The sequence below is a fragment of the Puma concolor genome, chromosome B1, assembly GCF_028749965.1.
Source record: "Puma concolor isolate L17-30 chromosome B1, mPumCon1.1.hap2, whole genome shotgun sequence".
Classification (NCBI taxonomy): domain Eukaryota; kingdom Metazoa; phylum Chordata; class Mammalia; order Carnivora; family Felidae; genus Puma; species Puma concolor.
The window spans coordinates 169,894,650-169,911,773 of NC_141670.1; the positions used below are offsets into that span (position 1 = coordinate 169,894,650).

Consider the following 17,124-nt stretch of genomic DNA (forward strand, 5'->3'; position numbering starts at 1 on the left):
GGAAGCGCTCTCCAGCAGTGTCAGTATGTAGCTCGAAACAGCGTTGACATTTAGCTTCCTATCAAATGGCAAATAATATTGCAACTGTTTTTGAAAGTCTGAAAGTCGAAATAGAGTCCCCGTGTTGTTAGTGATATTGCTAATATTTTAGTGCACCTGTAAGGAAACGGGTGGTAAAATTGATTGCAATAATGTATCCTGGGAAAGTTTAGGTGAAAAAAAGTTACACACTGAACTCCCAGAAGTCTCCATCATCTTCAAGTTACGATGTCAACAAATACTGACCTTGCAGAGGGCAGAGCTCTGGCTAAGTAAGGTGGGTGGTAATGATAAGAGATAATGAGACCAGTGTCTGTCCCCCACTATCACCTTTGAGCTTTTTTGGACTATCTAGTGTTCGATACAGAGGAATGGTAACAGCAGCTGTGTTGAGTTCACCGTTGTATTGGTTCTAGTTTGTTCTTGGACTCCTATTAATTAACCAAAACAGTACTTGTTACAACACTAATTACTACTGTCACCTTTGTTAGAGAATAAACTTTACAGGTACCTTGAAGTACAATGAACATGATAATTCATGATGCTTTACAGAAATCAGTGTTGCCCAAACAGCAGTAATTTGAATATTAGTCTCATTGATTTCACCATATCTTTATACTCCTTTTATATACTTAATATTTTTATTTAAATCAAATTACCTTTGATACTTAATTTATTTTAAAAGAAAAATTTGTATCATTACTATAAATAGAAAAAGCAGAATGACCTGTCATAAATTAAAACAGTAAAAATAAGTGTAATTAATTTTTTAAAAAATGTGATTCAATGCTAACATCTTACCTGTGAAAGCCTCTGAATCTCTCTTGATTGAAAACATGGATTAGCAGGCATTACAGAAGAATTTAGAAACATAGCACTAAACAAACATTTTTCTCCTTGACTTAATTAGCAGTATTGAAATAAAATTGGAAGAATTTTCTCTGTATGATTCAGTGTTCTGGATGCCATGTCTGTCTCACCTAAAGTCATCTTGGTACCTCCATTTAGTCCCACATTCTGGGAACACTGCAATATCTTATGGGGTTGATGCTACATTCCTAAACCCACGGATGTGTATTCCTTAGAAAAATACTCACTGAGCATTTGTTGTGTCAGGTACCGGACTTGATATGGGAACTCGAAGAAATTAAGCAAACTGTCTGAAATCACATAATAGGTAAATGGAAAAATCTGTATTTGAAACCAGAGCTCATCCCTCTGCAATATCTTTGACAGCACAAGTTTATTTAGTTTTCAATCTGGGGAGAAAGGGAAGGTTGAGTCAATAAAGTTTCAAAGTGGAGGTATATTATCCTCTGAGCCTGGAAGGATAAAAAGTTTTACTATAGTTTAACCAAGCAGAGGGATTGTGGACAGCATAATTGTACCCACTATGTTCCCAGTACTACTCTACACAACTTTGTTTTTATCAACTTGTTTAAGCCTTACAGGGCCCTGGAATGCAGGTATTCTTGTGACTATTTTTTACAGACATCTGAGAAAAATGTGGCTTTTTAAGAAACTTCCCACAGTTACACAGTTAGTGATGAAGTGGGCTATGACCCCAAACAGTCTAACTCCAGAGTCTGCACCCTTAACCATTCCATTAAAGTCTGTTGAGCAAGGGAAAATAAGTAAAAACATATGAACTATTGAATTCATGGTCGGTAGAGGGAAATGGGCAAGACTTGGGACAGTGGCATTTTGAGGCAAGGACTTCTGAAGAACTCACATAATTAAAATCTGACATAAATCAAGAATCCTCTCCCCCATGAATAACTATATAATAGGGAGATTACATCCTTAGTATTACATCAGTTGCTTACGTTGGATTGGTTACATCAATCCACAACTATTGTATTTATGTGTATTGTATACATGTATTTTAAAACATGTTTAAAGGGCTTCTCAGTGTGGTAGGGCTGCAATAACAAAGTACCACGGACTAGTTGGCTTAAACAATAGAAATGCATTTTCTCATAGCTCTGGAGTCTAGAAGTCAGAGATCAAGGTGTCAGCAGGGATGGTTTCTCCTGAGGCCTCCTCTCTCCTTGGATAATAGGTGATTGTCTTCTCCCTGTTTCTGCATGGCCTTCCCTCTGTACCTCTTTGTGTCCTTATCTCCTGTTATAAGCACACCAGTCATTTTAGATTTGGACCAACCCTAAAAACCTCATTCTAAATTACCTCTTTAAAGATCTGATCCTCAAATAGAGTCACATTCTGAGGTGTACTGGGGTTAGAACATCAACATATGAATTTGGAGGTGGGGGAGGGGCAATTTAGCCCATAATAAAGGGAATAATAAATAAAATCCTAATACGTAAATAATTCTAGCACCTCTAAATTTGCTTCAAAGTTACTGTGAAGCATTTTAACCCTAGCATACTGTTAATAATGTTTAGGATGACATCACAGCAGTCCTCACAAGCACATGCACAACTTTAAAAGCGTATTTAGGGGACGTTAACAAAGGACCTCCAATACTGTTAGGCAGCTAAAATGGTGCCACCGTGTGTCTCCAGTGAAAACTACAGCTTAGAATTCATTTTTTAGGTCAGTTTTTAAAATCTGTGATAATTTTTAGAGTTTCGTGTATTTTCGAATTAGGGCTTTATAAATACTTTCATATTACAAAATCGAAGTTATTTGAGGGAAAAGGTAGAAAAGTGGCAGGAGTTATGTGTGGAAAAAACAATTTCAGTCAAGTTGGTGAAGAACTTTGAAAAAGGTCTTGCTAGTTAGCATTTCACCATTTTCCTGCCCAGAAGCTATTGTACTGTATGCAAGAAAATAACACATCAGGTTTTTGTTTTCAGAAGCCTATTGTAACAATGGTGTGTAAGTAGACTGAAGAGGAAAGCAAATGAAGTGATGAGAGAGAAATGGAGACAGAGAGAGGGGAGGCTCCGATTTTTATAATCTAGGTGAGACACGCTAAAGGCCTGAATGACTCACTGGCAGAGAACAGGGATGAAAGAGTAATTGGTGGGTATTTTGGAGACAGAATTAACAGGCTTAATTTGATGTAGAAAGAGGTAGGAGTCCAGGATGACTTCACATTTTCTAGCTTTGGTATATTGGAAAATGAATTGATGTTTACTAGAATGTGACACTTAGATATTCAGTATCTAACAGGTGCTTGGGAAAAAAGTTCAGGGCTAGAATTTTGCAAACCATACATAAAAAGATGATGACAACCACTGTGGGAGTTTTTGAAGTCAGAGGGTAGTAAATAAACTAGTTGAGAAAATAACTTGACACACTAGGATACTCTTTTGTTAAATGAGAGAAACAGTTCACAGTCATGGAATAGTATGTGAGGTGCGCATTTACATTTTTTTTAGAAATTCCGGTAAGTATCCAAAAGCACAGTATTAATTCAGGGTTGCAAAAATGAAATACATGTGGTTATGGTACTGAAAGGATTCACCATCAAGGGAAGAAAGTCATTATATGAAAGATAATTGTATTACAATATTGTAATTGCTATGATAGAAATGTGGATAGGTTGTTGCAGGAGAACGGAAGGGAGGCACCTTTCATAGTCAGGGAGCGGAGGTCTCAGAAGAGTCTTCATGTGAAAGTGAATTTATACACACTTATAAGGACTTAGTATGTGCCACATATTCCTCTAAGAATTTTATAAATACTCTCTCAATTAATCTTCAATACAACTCTATAATCAGTATTATATCCCCTATATTAGAGATGGGGAAACTGAGGCTTTAGCAGGTTAAATAGTTTGTTTGAATACACATGCATAGTATGTAACAAAGGGACATTCAAACACTACTCTGATAGATTTCAAAATCATTCCATCGGCCACAAAATTATGCCACCTAAGTTGGTGTTCCGATCTTAGCTAGGCTGACAATTCAAAGTGGAGCGTGGCATTCCAGATCCTATGTGAGGAAAGGCATGATACATGTAGGAAACTTCTAGCACTTCTAGGTTGAAGGAGTTTAGAATTCAGAAAGAGATGAAGCTTGAAAAGAAATCAGAAGCCAGACCATGGAAGGAGGAGTGTGGCCTTCATGTTGTAGGTGGTTACGGCCACTGCTGGTTTGGAAAGGTTTTAGGCAAGGGGAGTAACATGGCTAGATAGTGGTTCATGCAGGTCAATCTGACAGCTGCTTGAAGGCAGGTTAGAAGTTAGGTTTGAGAGATAAATGATGATGGCTTATTAGGGCAGTGGTAGGGTAGGGATGGAGAAGAAATAAATTTGACTAAAAGATAAAATTGGCCTGCCTTGGGGCGCCTGGGTGGCGCAGTCGGTTAAGCGTCCGACTTCAGCCAGGTCACGATCTCGAGGTCCGTGAGTTCGAGCCCCGCGAGTTCGAGCCCCGCGTCGGGCTCTGGGCTGATGGCTCAGAGCCTGGAGCCTGTTTCCGATTCTGTGTCTCCCTCTCTCTCTGCCCCTCCCCCGTTCATGCTCTGTCTCTCTCTGTCCCAAAAATAAATAATAAACGTTGAAAAAAAAAAAAAAATTGGCCTGCCTTGAAAAGAGAATTGAATATGAAAAAGGCAACTTTTAGAACACCAAAGTAAAAAAAAAAAAAAAAAAAAAAAAAAAAAAAATTTTCCTATTTCACACTTGAAGGTCTGTGGTTTTCATTCATCACAGATATCATCTATTGGTTTAGAAGATTAAGAATACAAGGGAAGAGGCACCATTTTGTTTTGTTTTGCCCCAGTGAGACTCTTGTGACTGCCTTTACAATTCAACTACTTCATGGTGTATTAGTCTTTATGATTTAAAAAAAAAAAAGTTGGGAGTGGGGCGCCTGGGTGGCTCAGTCGGTTAAGTATCCAACTCTTGATTTCAGCTCAAGTCGTGGTCTCACAGTTCATGGGTTTGAGCCCCACGTACCACTCCATGTTGACAGTGCAGAGCTTGCTTGGGATTCTTTCTTGCTCTCTCTCTGCCCTCCCTCCCCTGCTTGCACTCTCTCTCCCAAAATAAATAAACTTATAAGAGAAAAAAAAAAAACACCTTAAAAGCAAAGCTTCTGGTTCACAAATTCCTCCATGAAACTTATTGATTCAGGGATTTAGAAATAACTGAAATGACTTGTCTTTGGATTCCTATATTTATTGTTTGGGTATACAAAAACCTGTTTGATGACCTAGCCTAATGTCTTGGCCTGCTGGAATGATATAGTACTCATGCACCAAATTATGTCACACATGAATAGCCTGGCTGCTGTGTCCTTCAGGCATGTAGCTTTCATAACTACAAGGGAATGCTCAACAATGGCTGTACTCTTTGGAATATCATATATTTGGGAGCACAGATCTTCACTAGTAAAACTATGAAAGCTATGTCTTTTTCCAAAAGCTGTATCAGTGAACATTTGTATTTTACTTAAAGAAAATACTGAATTAAACATTTTAATCGATTTTGTTATAAAAAGTTAAATTCCTAAATAAGTAATTTATTATGGATGTTAATGTGTAATTTTTATCCTCCTAAAATATGGGGAGGCATAAGGTTGGAAGTGCAAGTGTTATGCCCAGAATTCGTGATCTCCAAAGACCACCAGGGAGCCGAGTCCGCTGCAAAAGCAAAGAGCCTTTATTGGAGCTAGCTGGAGCTCAATCCCCTACCTGCACCAACGCAGTGGTGAGATGCCGGGGAGAGAGAGCGAGTTTCAAAAGCACAAAGGTTTTATTGGGGCCTAGGGGCAGTTGGTGAGGTAATGGCTGTGGCTTCAGCCGATTAGCTGGGGAAGGGTCGGAGTCCTGTTATGCAGGTCGCCAGGCCTGTTTTGATCGGGAAGTTTGAATGGGTGAGCAGGAGGTTACTCAAGGGGAGGAGGCGTGGTCAAGGTGAGGGACACAGAACAAGGTGGAGTCGGCCAGCTTAGGCCCGCCGTTTTACAAGCACCATGCTCAACCTGTGGCTTGAACTCACGACCTTGAAATTAAGACTCGTGCTCTGTGCCCCAAGATTAGAAGTGTTTAAGAGAGTATCAGAACCCAAACTGTACAGCAATAGCTAAGTGAAGGTTACTGCAGTGTTTCTCCCAGAGAATGTGCTGTCATTCTGGTCAGAACCACGTGGCCCTCAAACCTCAGCAGGGTGTTCTCCCAAAGAAAAACTAGGTGCTGACAGTAAATGAAACAATGGTGGATATTGGTGTTAATAAATGTCTCTATAGGCATTAAAGGATTAGTAAACAATCCTGGAGAGTGCACGTCTAAGAGCAAGAATGCCAAGGAAAAATAGATTTTTATTCCTTAAGGGAATTAATTTTTTGTGACTTCATTTGTCTTTTAGAAAAACACTTTAGCATCTGCGTCTTACCTACGTTATTTTTTGCTTCTCTGATTTTCTTTTGTAAATTATTATTTGTACAGTGCTGATTATTTTTCCTCTTCTGGAAAAATTTCTCTGACTTTTATCATTAGTTTTAGATTCATTAAACACCTCATAAATATTCATTTATTTCAAAGTGCGTTACCATAGGGAGTATCATTCAGTTTTGTGCTTATTTCTCTTTGGCAGTTGTGGAATTTTTTTTTTAATCTTTATTTGTTTATTTGAGAGAGAGAGGGAGGGAGAGGGAGGGGCAGAGAGAGAGGAGAGAGAGAACCCCAAGCAGGCTCCACACTATCAGCCCATGACCCAACTCAATGCTCAATCCCATGAACTGTGAGATCATGACCTGAGCCATAATAAAGAGTCAGATGCTTGAGTGACTGAGCTGAGCCACCGAGGTGCCCCTGTTGTGGAACATTTTTTTATTTCTTTCTTGCTCTGAAGGAAAGGAATTGTCACTTCTAGAGTAACGAATATGAGGAATAATTACTTTTTTTTTCCCTAGTTTTATTTATTTATTTATATTTGAATTTACATCCAAATTAGTTAGCATATAGTGCAACAATGATTTCAGGAGTAGATTCTTTAGTGCCCCTTACCCATTTAGCCCATCCCCCCTTGAACAACCCCTCCCATAACCCTCAGTTTGTTCTCCATATTTATGTGTCTCTTCTGTTTTTTCCCCCTCCCTGTTTTTATATTATTTTTGTTTCCCTTCCCTTATGTTCATCTGTTTTGTCTCTTAATGGCCTCATGTGAGTGAAGTCATATGATTTTTGTCTTTCTCTAATTTCACTTAGCATAATACCCTCCAGTTCCATCCACATAGTTGCAAATGGCAAGATTTCATTCTTTTTGATTGCCAAGTAATACTCCATTGTGTGTGTGTGTGTATATATATGTGTATATATATATATATATATATACCACATCTTCTTTATGCATTCATCCAGCGATGGACATTTGAGCTCTTTCCCTACTTTGGCTATTGTTGATAGTTCTGCTATAAACATGGGGGTGCATGTGTCCCTTCGAAATAGCACACCTGTATCCTTTCGATAAATGCCTAGTAATGCAATTGCTGGGTAATAGGGTAGTTCTATTTTTAGTTTTTTGAGGAACCTCCATACTGTTTTCCAGAGTGGCTGCACCAGCTTGCATCCCCACTAACAATGCAAAAGAGATCCTCTTTTTCACATCCTCAACAACATCTGTTGTTGCCTGAGTTGTTAATGTGAGCCACTCTGACAGGTGTAAGGTGGTAACTCACTGATGATGAGTGATGTTGAGCATTTTTTTATGTGTCAGCTGGCCATCTGGATGTCTTCTATGGAGAAATGTCTATTCATGTCTTTTGCCCATTTCTTCACTGGATTCTTTGTTTTTTGGGTGTTGAGTTTGATAAGTTCTTTATAGATTTAGGATACTAACCGTTTATCTGATATGTCATTTGCAAATATCTTCTCCCATTCTGTCGGTTGCCTTTTAGTTTTTCTGATTGTTTCCTTCACTGTGCAGAAGCTTTTTATTTTGATGAGGTCCCAGTAGTTCATTTTTGCTTTTGTTTCCCTTGCCTCTGGAGACATGTTGAATAAGAAGTTGCTGCGGCCAAGATTGAAGAGGTTTTTGCCTGCTTTCTCCTCGAGGATGTTGATGGCTTCCTGTCTTACATTGAGGTCTTTCATCCATTTTGAGTTTATTTTTGTGTATGGTGTAAGAAAGTGGTCCAGGTTCATTCTTCTGCAAGTTCCTGTCCAGTTTTCCCAGCACCACTTGCTGAAGAGACTGTCTTTATTCCATTGGATATTCTTTCCTGCTTGGTCAAAGATTAGTTAGCCATATGTTTGTGGGTCCATTTCTGGGTTCTCTATTCTGTTCCATTGATCTGACTGTCTGTTCTTGTGCGGGTACCATACTGTCTTGATGATTACAGCTTTGTAGTATACCTTGAAGTCTGGGGTTGTGATGCCTCCTGCTTTTGGTTTTCAAGATTGGTTTGGCTATTTGGGGTCTTTTCTGGTTCCATACAAATTTTAGGATTATTTGTTCTGGCTCTGTGAAGAATGCTGGTGTTATTTTGATAGGGATTGCATTGAATATGTAGATTGCTTTGGGTATTATTGACATTTTAACAATATTTGTTCTTCCTATCCAGGAGCATGGAATCTCTTTCCATTTTTTTGTGTCCTCTTCAATTTCTTTCATAAGCTTTCTATAGTTTTCAGTGTATAGATTTTTCACCTCTTTGGTTAGATTTATTCCTAGGTATTTTATGGTTTTTTGTGTGAGGAATAAATACTTTTAAAGTTGAACTAGGAATATGAAAAAAACAAGTGTCCAAAAAAAAAAAAAAGCCTAGAGGCTCTACTCAAAAGAATCTCTGTGGATTGCAGAGGATTTAAGTTTGCAATAAAATGTGTGAGCAGAAATTGTTGGCACTTTCAGGCTGTACATCCAACAACTTTGCATTAAAGATTATAGTCTCTTATCAGAAGCTTCTGGAGTGGCCACATCAAGAATGTAGCATCTTTTTAGATGCACTTATTTGCAATATTTTAGTAGTTATGGGAGGTGTTTTTATACATCATATAATCCAAAAACTTCATTTTATTGATAAAATAATGGAGATCCAGGGAAGCTAAGTAAATTGCCTGAGGTCAAATGGGGGAAGAAGCCATCTTACATTATTGTATGTATGCCTGTGTGTCTGAAGGAAATGATGACTAGGGAAATCTCTGAGACAAAACTCTGTGGTGGTCTTAGTGAAGGAATTTGATACTGTCCTTCCCTCTAGAAAAAGGTGAGCTGTAGGTCCTCTGGTATCATGTAGGTTTTGTTGGATGAATCTCATATCTCCCATTTCCCTTCTTCATTATAACAGATGATTTAGGGAGAAATAGCATGAGTGTCTGCCATCTAGAAGACACATTATAGTAGATACTGTTTTGCCTTGCCAGATGAATTATATGACTTTCTTAGAAAAGGAGAATTTCATAAAATTGGCATGATTTTTATGAAGATGAGTTTTGTTCATTTAATTAGTTGTTTTTTGTATTTATTTAAGAACTTACATAAAAGCAGTTTTACTGAAAAGGATCTTTTATTATCTATTGTTACAGAGCAACACACATTCATTATCTCATAGTTTCTGGGTCAAGAAACCTCACATGGCTTATTTGGGTCCCCTGTTGTCACAGCCTATGACAAGGCTGCAATGAAGGTGTTTGAACTAGGAATCTCATCTGAACTAGCATCTCATCTGAAGTTGCAGCCAGAGAAGGGTCTGTCACCAGGCTCACTCAGTGACTGTTGGCGGCATTCAGATTGGGTTGACTGAGATCCTCACTTCTTACCTGTCTATTTACTGGAGCCCACCCAGTTACATGCCTCCTGGGCCTCTCCCACAATGCAGCTCATATCATCAAAGTGTGCAAGCCATGCAGACAATAGATAGAGTCTCCCAACAAGACAGAAGTCACAATCATTTGTAACTTAATCGTGGCCATTACACCCCATGACCATTGTCATGTTTTACTGATTAGAACCAAGCTACTTGTCCAGATTACATTCAAGGAAAGGTATTATACAAAACATGAACACCAGGATGCTGGTATCAATCAGAAACCATATAAGATGCTTCCTTACAACAACTGTAAAGCAACCTTTCCAATAAGATCTCTCAATATCACTATTATTCTGTGAGAACTATAGTATGATATCCACAGCCTAAAATTCACAGCTTTAACAGTTGCTTGGCAGGATATTTCCATATAAAAACACTGTCCTGCAACCCTTGGAGATCACTGGTCTTTAATGTGTTCATAGTTTTGCTTTTTCTAAATATCATAGGGTTGGAATTATAGAGTATATAACCTTTCCAGATTAACTTCTTTCACCGCGTAATATATATATTTAAGTTTCCTGCATATATTTTCATGACTTGATAACTCCTTTCTCTTTAGTGCTGCATATTTCATTGTATGGATGTATCACAGTTTATTTATCCATTTGCCTACTGAAGAACCTGTTGGTTGCTTCCAAGTTTTGGCAATTATGAAGTTGCTATAAACATCAACGTGTAGCTTTGTTATAGACATACATTTTTCAATTCCTTTGTGTAAATGCCAAGGAGTGTGATACGTCTATTTCTTAATAGAAATGTTTGTCATTAATATTTGCTAAGCAATTAATTTATCACTATGTTATGCTAATTACTGTGAGCTATTACTGTTTCTAACTTCATGTATATAGGAACATATATGTAAAACATATATAACACTGTAATATATGTATTTAACTAAAACGAACTCATGTAAGTTCTAAAGGCTATTACATGATTTGAGGAATATATGTAAAATGGTCAGTCCTGAAAATCAATTCTGCCAAATGAATTTGAGAGTATATTTCTTTTTTTAAATGTTTGTTTATTTATTTATTTATTTATTTAGAGACAATGAGTGGGGGAGGGGCAGAAAGAGGAAGAGAATCTTAAGCAGCTCCACACTCAGCATGGAACCTGACACGGGTCTTGATCCCATGACTCTGGGATCTTGACCTGAGCCAAAATCAAGAGTCAACTGCTCAACCAACTGAGCCACCCAGGTGCCATCTTCCTCACTAATTTACTACCCTAAGCCCACACTTCTTTGTCTCATCAATTCTTCACAAATCTATTTTTTTTGGCTTATGTCAATTTAATTATTAGACCAACCAAAGCATCTGGAAGGAAGAAGAGAATTTTCTGCCCCTATACCAATTCCACACACCAAATCATGTTCTACTTATTTATTGCTGTATTACAAACCACTCCAAAATGTAGTGGCTTAAAATAAGAACCATTCCTTTTGCTTATCTATCTGCAGTTTGGGCAGGTCTTGGCAGAGATGAGTTCTTTCTGTTTCCTGATAACTGTGGCCTCAACTGGGATGACTGGAAAAGCTGGAGACTTGAAATGCCCAACATCTCTTTTTCTTTTGGTTACAGGACCTCTCCATGTGGTGTCCTCACACAGCCTCTCCAGCATGACAGCCTCAGGATAGCTGGTCTTATTATATGGCAAGTGGTCCAAGAACGAGTGTTGCAAGAGACCCGAGCAGAAGCTGAATAGCTTCTTCTTTATTACCCAACTCTGAGAATCTGAGAACACCACTTCTACCACATTTTATTGGTTAAGCAAGGCACTAAGGCCAGCCCATATCCAAGGTGAAGAGAAATAGATCCCACTTCTTTTTTTTTTTTTTTTAATTTTTTTTCAACGTTTTTATTTATTTTTGGGACAGAGAGAGACGGAGCATGAACGGGGGAGGGGCAGAGAGAGAGGGAGACACAGAATCGGAAACAGGCTCCAGGTTCCGAGCCATCAGCCCAGAGCCCGACGCGGGGCTCGAACTCATGGACCGCGAGATCGTGACCTGGCTGAAGTCGGATGCTTAACCGACTGCGCCACCCAGGCGCCCCGATCCCACTTCTTAATAAGAGGAGTGTCAAAGAATTTGCAGTTATCCTTAATGGGCCTCAAACCACAAAGTGTTCAGTTGCAGAGGTGTATCATGATTTATTTAACTAGTCCCTTAGACATTCAGGCCAGTAGGAGATTTTACTTTATGTGTGTCCCTGATTACATTCTTAGGATAAATTCTTTCCATTGGATTTGATAAGTCAGGTAACATACAAGTTTTATAATGTGTTTCAATGCCTAATTACCTGCTATGGATTTTTAAATACGATGTACAGTAAAATAAACTCTAAGAGAGTTCTGATTGCCTTCATATTTACTAAAACTAGATGTTTTCACTTAATTTTGTCTATGTTAATTTGATGGGTCAAAGTTAATTCTAATTTTAGTTTAAAATTATTAATACTTTAAATTTTTGCCTGTTATTAATTGTTCATTTCTTTGCTATTGTTTTCTCTTTCATTTTAATCTCTTTGTCCTTTTCTTCTGAATTAGAAGGTAATATCTTAAGTGTATTCTCTACAGCCCTGATTAAAATTTCTGAACTATCATTTATACTCTATCATTTCCATTGAGGATTTAAATTATTCTGTTTTACTAAATGGCTTCTTTACATGCTTCCTAAATAACCCAACTCCTTTTTGGTATCAGCTTCCTCCTCTTATGTTTTGTTCTAATTTGTTGTCTTCTCATTTAATCTGTTCTCTGACTTTGACTTTGAAGACATGTGTGATCTTGTGAGGAAAATTTAAGTTAAACACAAATCCAGTCCATTACTCTATTTAGTGGGCATTTATAAACCACAACATGTTGCTGTCCTGCAAAAGGGAAGGGGTGAAAACGGGCACTCGTGTCAACCCCTCTAAGCTGTGGGCTCCGACTCTTCCCTCAAAACCTCACTAACACTGCAGATGAGCCCTGGAAAAGAAGGAGGGTACAGTATAGATTTGTATACAAAATACTGGTAAAGCTTAATGTTTGTTTTTCATTGGATAAGAATAAATACAAATGGTAGTTCTTCTGTTGGACTTTTATAGTAGGCTGGATCATCAGATTATTCAGCGAAAGTACTATGTGACATGAAAAGCTCTATTCCCCCAATATAAATTGTCACTAAATACCTCTTATCTTTGACACTACCAATAGCCGCATAGAGGGGAGACGGTAGTTCCAGGATGCATCAACCTTGACAATCAACAACTTCCACCCCAGTGCTACTGCTGCAACTCCTCTTCATGGTATTCCCCAACACCGAGCCTCCTTCTCACTAGAAGAAGCCTTCTTTAAGTATGTATCAGCATACAAGCAGGTGGCCAGATTTTGCCACTGGCACTCAAGCAGAATCCTGGGGTCCCTGGGGCGGCTCAGTCAGTTAAGCGTCAGACTCTTGATTTTTGGCTCACAGTTGAGATCTGGCACCGCATCAGGCTCTGCACTGATAGTGTGGATCCTGCTTGGAATTCTCTCCCCCTCTCTTCCCCATGTATTCTCTCCCCCCTTCCTCACTCTCTCAAAAATAAATAGACATTGGGAAAAAAAAAAAAAAAAAAAGCAGAATCCTTACCATAATGGCATGGCTGCTTTTTCTTCTAATATGTATAAAGCCGATGACTCCAAGGATCTCAGGAATCTACCTCCTTCTTTTCATATGAATGACTGTTGTCCTGCGTGATGCGAAGAATGTGATAGAAGTCATTTTTCTCACTGCAGACTCATCAAGTTTATCATAGAAATTCTACCCAGATGCTGGCAGTAGGCTGATTCCAAACATCACTTTTTCTAAACCCCCATGAGCATCTTGTTTAGAAATTGTGGGGCAACTTTCTAGCCTAGTGCCATTTTAAACCAAAGACCCAAAATATTTTTAAAAAAGAAACAAAATTGTATTAAAGATATTGTTTTGTCATTAAGTACACTAATTTGCCTAGCTCAAGTTTGTGAATGAAAATATAAATACTTCAAAGTACAGAGTTGTTTGTAAAAGGACACCTATATATTAAGGCAATGCTTGACTAAATGTCCACTAAATTAAAAATTTAAGCTGTAGGTAATGAGTGATATCCTAGTGCCAAAAAGTGGAGCTACTGTTTTATGAAATAGAATTTCTATGTTAAGAATTACATTTAAATATATATGTATATATACATATATATGTATATACACGTACACACATATACATATATTTATATATATATATAAAATATTTGGTCAATTTTTCAAACTGCTGCAACTCCTTTTACCCACTCAGTGTGATGGAATACCTTGAAAACATTTAATGCTACAATTGCAAAGGTAGAATTATGGCAGAGCATGGGATAGATTTTGCCTTTCATTGCTGAAAGAAATATAGATAAAATATGCTTGCATCATTACTGATTGGTATCTGAGAGAGTTTAATCAAAATAATAAGTGGTATACTGGCAAGAAAGTCCATTCTTAGTCTGTCATTAAAATTTTTATTTCTTTCTAAAAAATAAGAGATAAAAGTTGAAGTAATCTTTCATGTGTAATCACTATTTGTGTACATAAGATACCCATCACCTTCTTTTAGTGAGATGGATTTTTTCATGTAGATTTATGTAATAGCAAAGAAGAATTCATTAATAAATATTTATGTGGTGAATTACTATAAATATTGGACAGAGAGTGAATATAGTTACCTGTTATTCTCCAACTTTATTTCCACCTAGAAGCGTAATCATAACAGATAATATTACTGAGCATTTACTATTTGCTCCACATTGTGTTAATTATTCCTGTTACAAAAGCCTGTATAATTTAACTCATGTTTTATACACAAATTTATTTATACTCACACATATATACTAATGTGTGTTACATATGTGTATTCATTTTAATAACTTAGGTATATTATAAAACATGGAAAAATAAAATGAATTTGATAAGATAAAATAAATAGTCCTTAACAGGTAGGTATAAATTCTATGCATTTTTTTGAGAGAGAGAGAGAGAGAGGCAGATAAGGGGACGGGGGACAGAGGATTTGACTCGGGCTCCTTGCTGACAGCAGTGAGCCCAGTGTGGGGCTTGAGCTCACAAACTGTGAGATCATGACCTGAGCCGAAGTCAAACGCTCAACTGACTGAGCCACCTAGGTGTCCCTAATTGTATTCTTATTTTTCAGATGAGAGAACTAAAGATCCAGGTGGTTAGATACCTTGTGGAGGAATTTACGTAATTAGTAGGAAAGATTTCCTATAAAAATTAATTTTATTGGTCTGCTAAATGTATATAAATTGGATTTTGTTATTACATTTTAAAAAGATTTCATAATAATATGGTTACTAAGAATGTATAATTCAACTACTACTCACATCAACTTTCATAATTTCAGATGCAAATTATCTTTTTGCTAGTGTTTAATTATTACCAAACTAAAAACCTCATGCATTCAGTAATAATTCTGCTCGATTCCATTTTTTCTCAGACAAAAGTGGAAGCTAACAAGAAATAGCCAAATTGGAACACAACAATAAATTATGACAACGTTAATGAGGGAAAACCTTGTAGTTCTATCTTCTTGCATAGAACACATTGAGCTCTTTAAAATTCATGCATTGGAACAGAATTTTATGCCCATTTTCATTTGACTATGTAATATTCAGGGCTGTGGTTTCAGACTTATAAAATAGAAGCAGCATGGTTTTTAATGGGAACATGATCAGAAACAGATCTTAGGTGGTATTAACAAAAGGAGCATGTAGAGAATACTGACCAAAATATAGTTTTTAAAAGAGTAATGGAAATAAACTAAAAAAACAAAAACAAAAACAGGAGTCTGCTGGGTGCCTCAGTCAATCAAGTGCCCGACTCTTGGTTTTGGCTCAGGTCATGATCTCATAGTTGGTGAGCCAGCTTGGGATTCTCTCTCTCTTTCTCTTGCTCTCTGCCCCTCCCCCACACTCCCTCGCTCCTGCACAGGTGCTCTCCCTCAAAATAAATAAACTAAAAAGAAAGTAATGGAACACAGATTGTATCATATTATTTCTACCTTAATAAGAATAGTAATTTATGGTTACAATGGAATCATTGTACACTAAATTGCAATACAGACTGCCAAAATTAAGTAATTACTTGATAAACACTGGTAACAAACAATCCATTTCTTTGTCTGCAGGGGTAGAAAATGATGATACGTTTTTCTCGAAGTTGTTCAGTGGCAGCTGTGTTCTGCCAATATTTTTTGAAGGCTGCACATAAATATCATTTAGTGTTTCCAAAAAGGTACGTTTCTAACAACAGTATTTTGGACAGCCACAGACAGTCTTTTGGGAGAAACAGTTTGAGAAATGAAGGAAAACAGGGCTGGATGTGAGAATTGGTGGTCCAAGCTAGGTTCTGTCAAATACTAGGTGTGTGAGTTTGCAAGAGTCATGTAGCTTTCTGAACCTCTGTTTTTATACCAAAGGATCACAGTAAGGATGTCATAATCTAATGTGATTCTTAAACTGATACACACCATTAGAAATCCTGGGCTCTAAGTATGCAAATTTAAAAGTAGTGATTGTTATCCATCCATCTAAGTATTTATCTTCTAATTTAACACATACATGTTTGCCTAATTGTCAGATACAGGGTGAATTGTTTCAGGTAAAACTGTTGATCATCTCACAATCTCTTTAACACCTGACAGATCACCAGAAACAGAGTAAGAAATTATGGATGAAAATTCTCCTTATTCCCACTGTTAATTGCAGTCAGAAGCAACCAAAGAGACCCCTCCACCCCCCTACCCCCCCCCCCCGATTTTGGCAAGTCACTATGCCATTAAAGGTACAATTTCAATAGTCTTTACGATGTAAACTTATTACAATCTACCAATGTGATATTTTAAAAGGGACATCTCACTTTTTTGTGTTTTTTTTTTAATGTTTATTTATTTTGGGGAGAGAGAGCAGGAGCAGGGAAAGGGTAGAGAGAAAAGGAGTCACAGAATCCGAAGCAGCCTCCAGGATCTGAGCACAGATCTGTCTTCCAGATCTGTCCGCACAGAATCTGACATCAGGCTCCATCTCACAAACTGCGAGATCATGACCTGAGCCAAAGTCAGACATTCAACCGACTGAGCCATCCGGGTGCCCCATCACTTTTTCAAGTAATTACAAACAGAAGTCTAAGTGGGAGAACATGGTGGCTTAACCTATAGTGATAGTGGAGATGGAGAGAATTGGTTAGTGGAAGACATATTTTAGAGGTAGAATCTGTAGCATTCATTGAAGAATTAGATGATTTCAGAGTTAAGTGAGTAAATGGTTTGCAATTCCATTTCTTGGAATGGAGGAGA

At 37.6% G+C, this 17,124-nt stretch overlaps 1 long non-coding RNA gene across 1 annotated transcript; it reads left to right on the forward strand.

Moving 5' to 3' along the window:
- Positions 1-6: 6 nt before the first annotated feature.
- Positions 7-16,564, forward strand: LOC147582019 (uncharacterized). The gene is made up of 4 exons (XR_015249826.1): positions 7-316; positions 11,348-11,566; positions 12,966-13,106; positions 15,958-16,564. It is a non-coding gene; the product is annotated as an uncharacterized LOC147582019 (long non-coding RNA).
- The last annotated feature ends 560 nt before the right edge of the window (positions 16,565-17,124 follow it).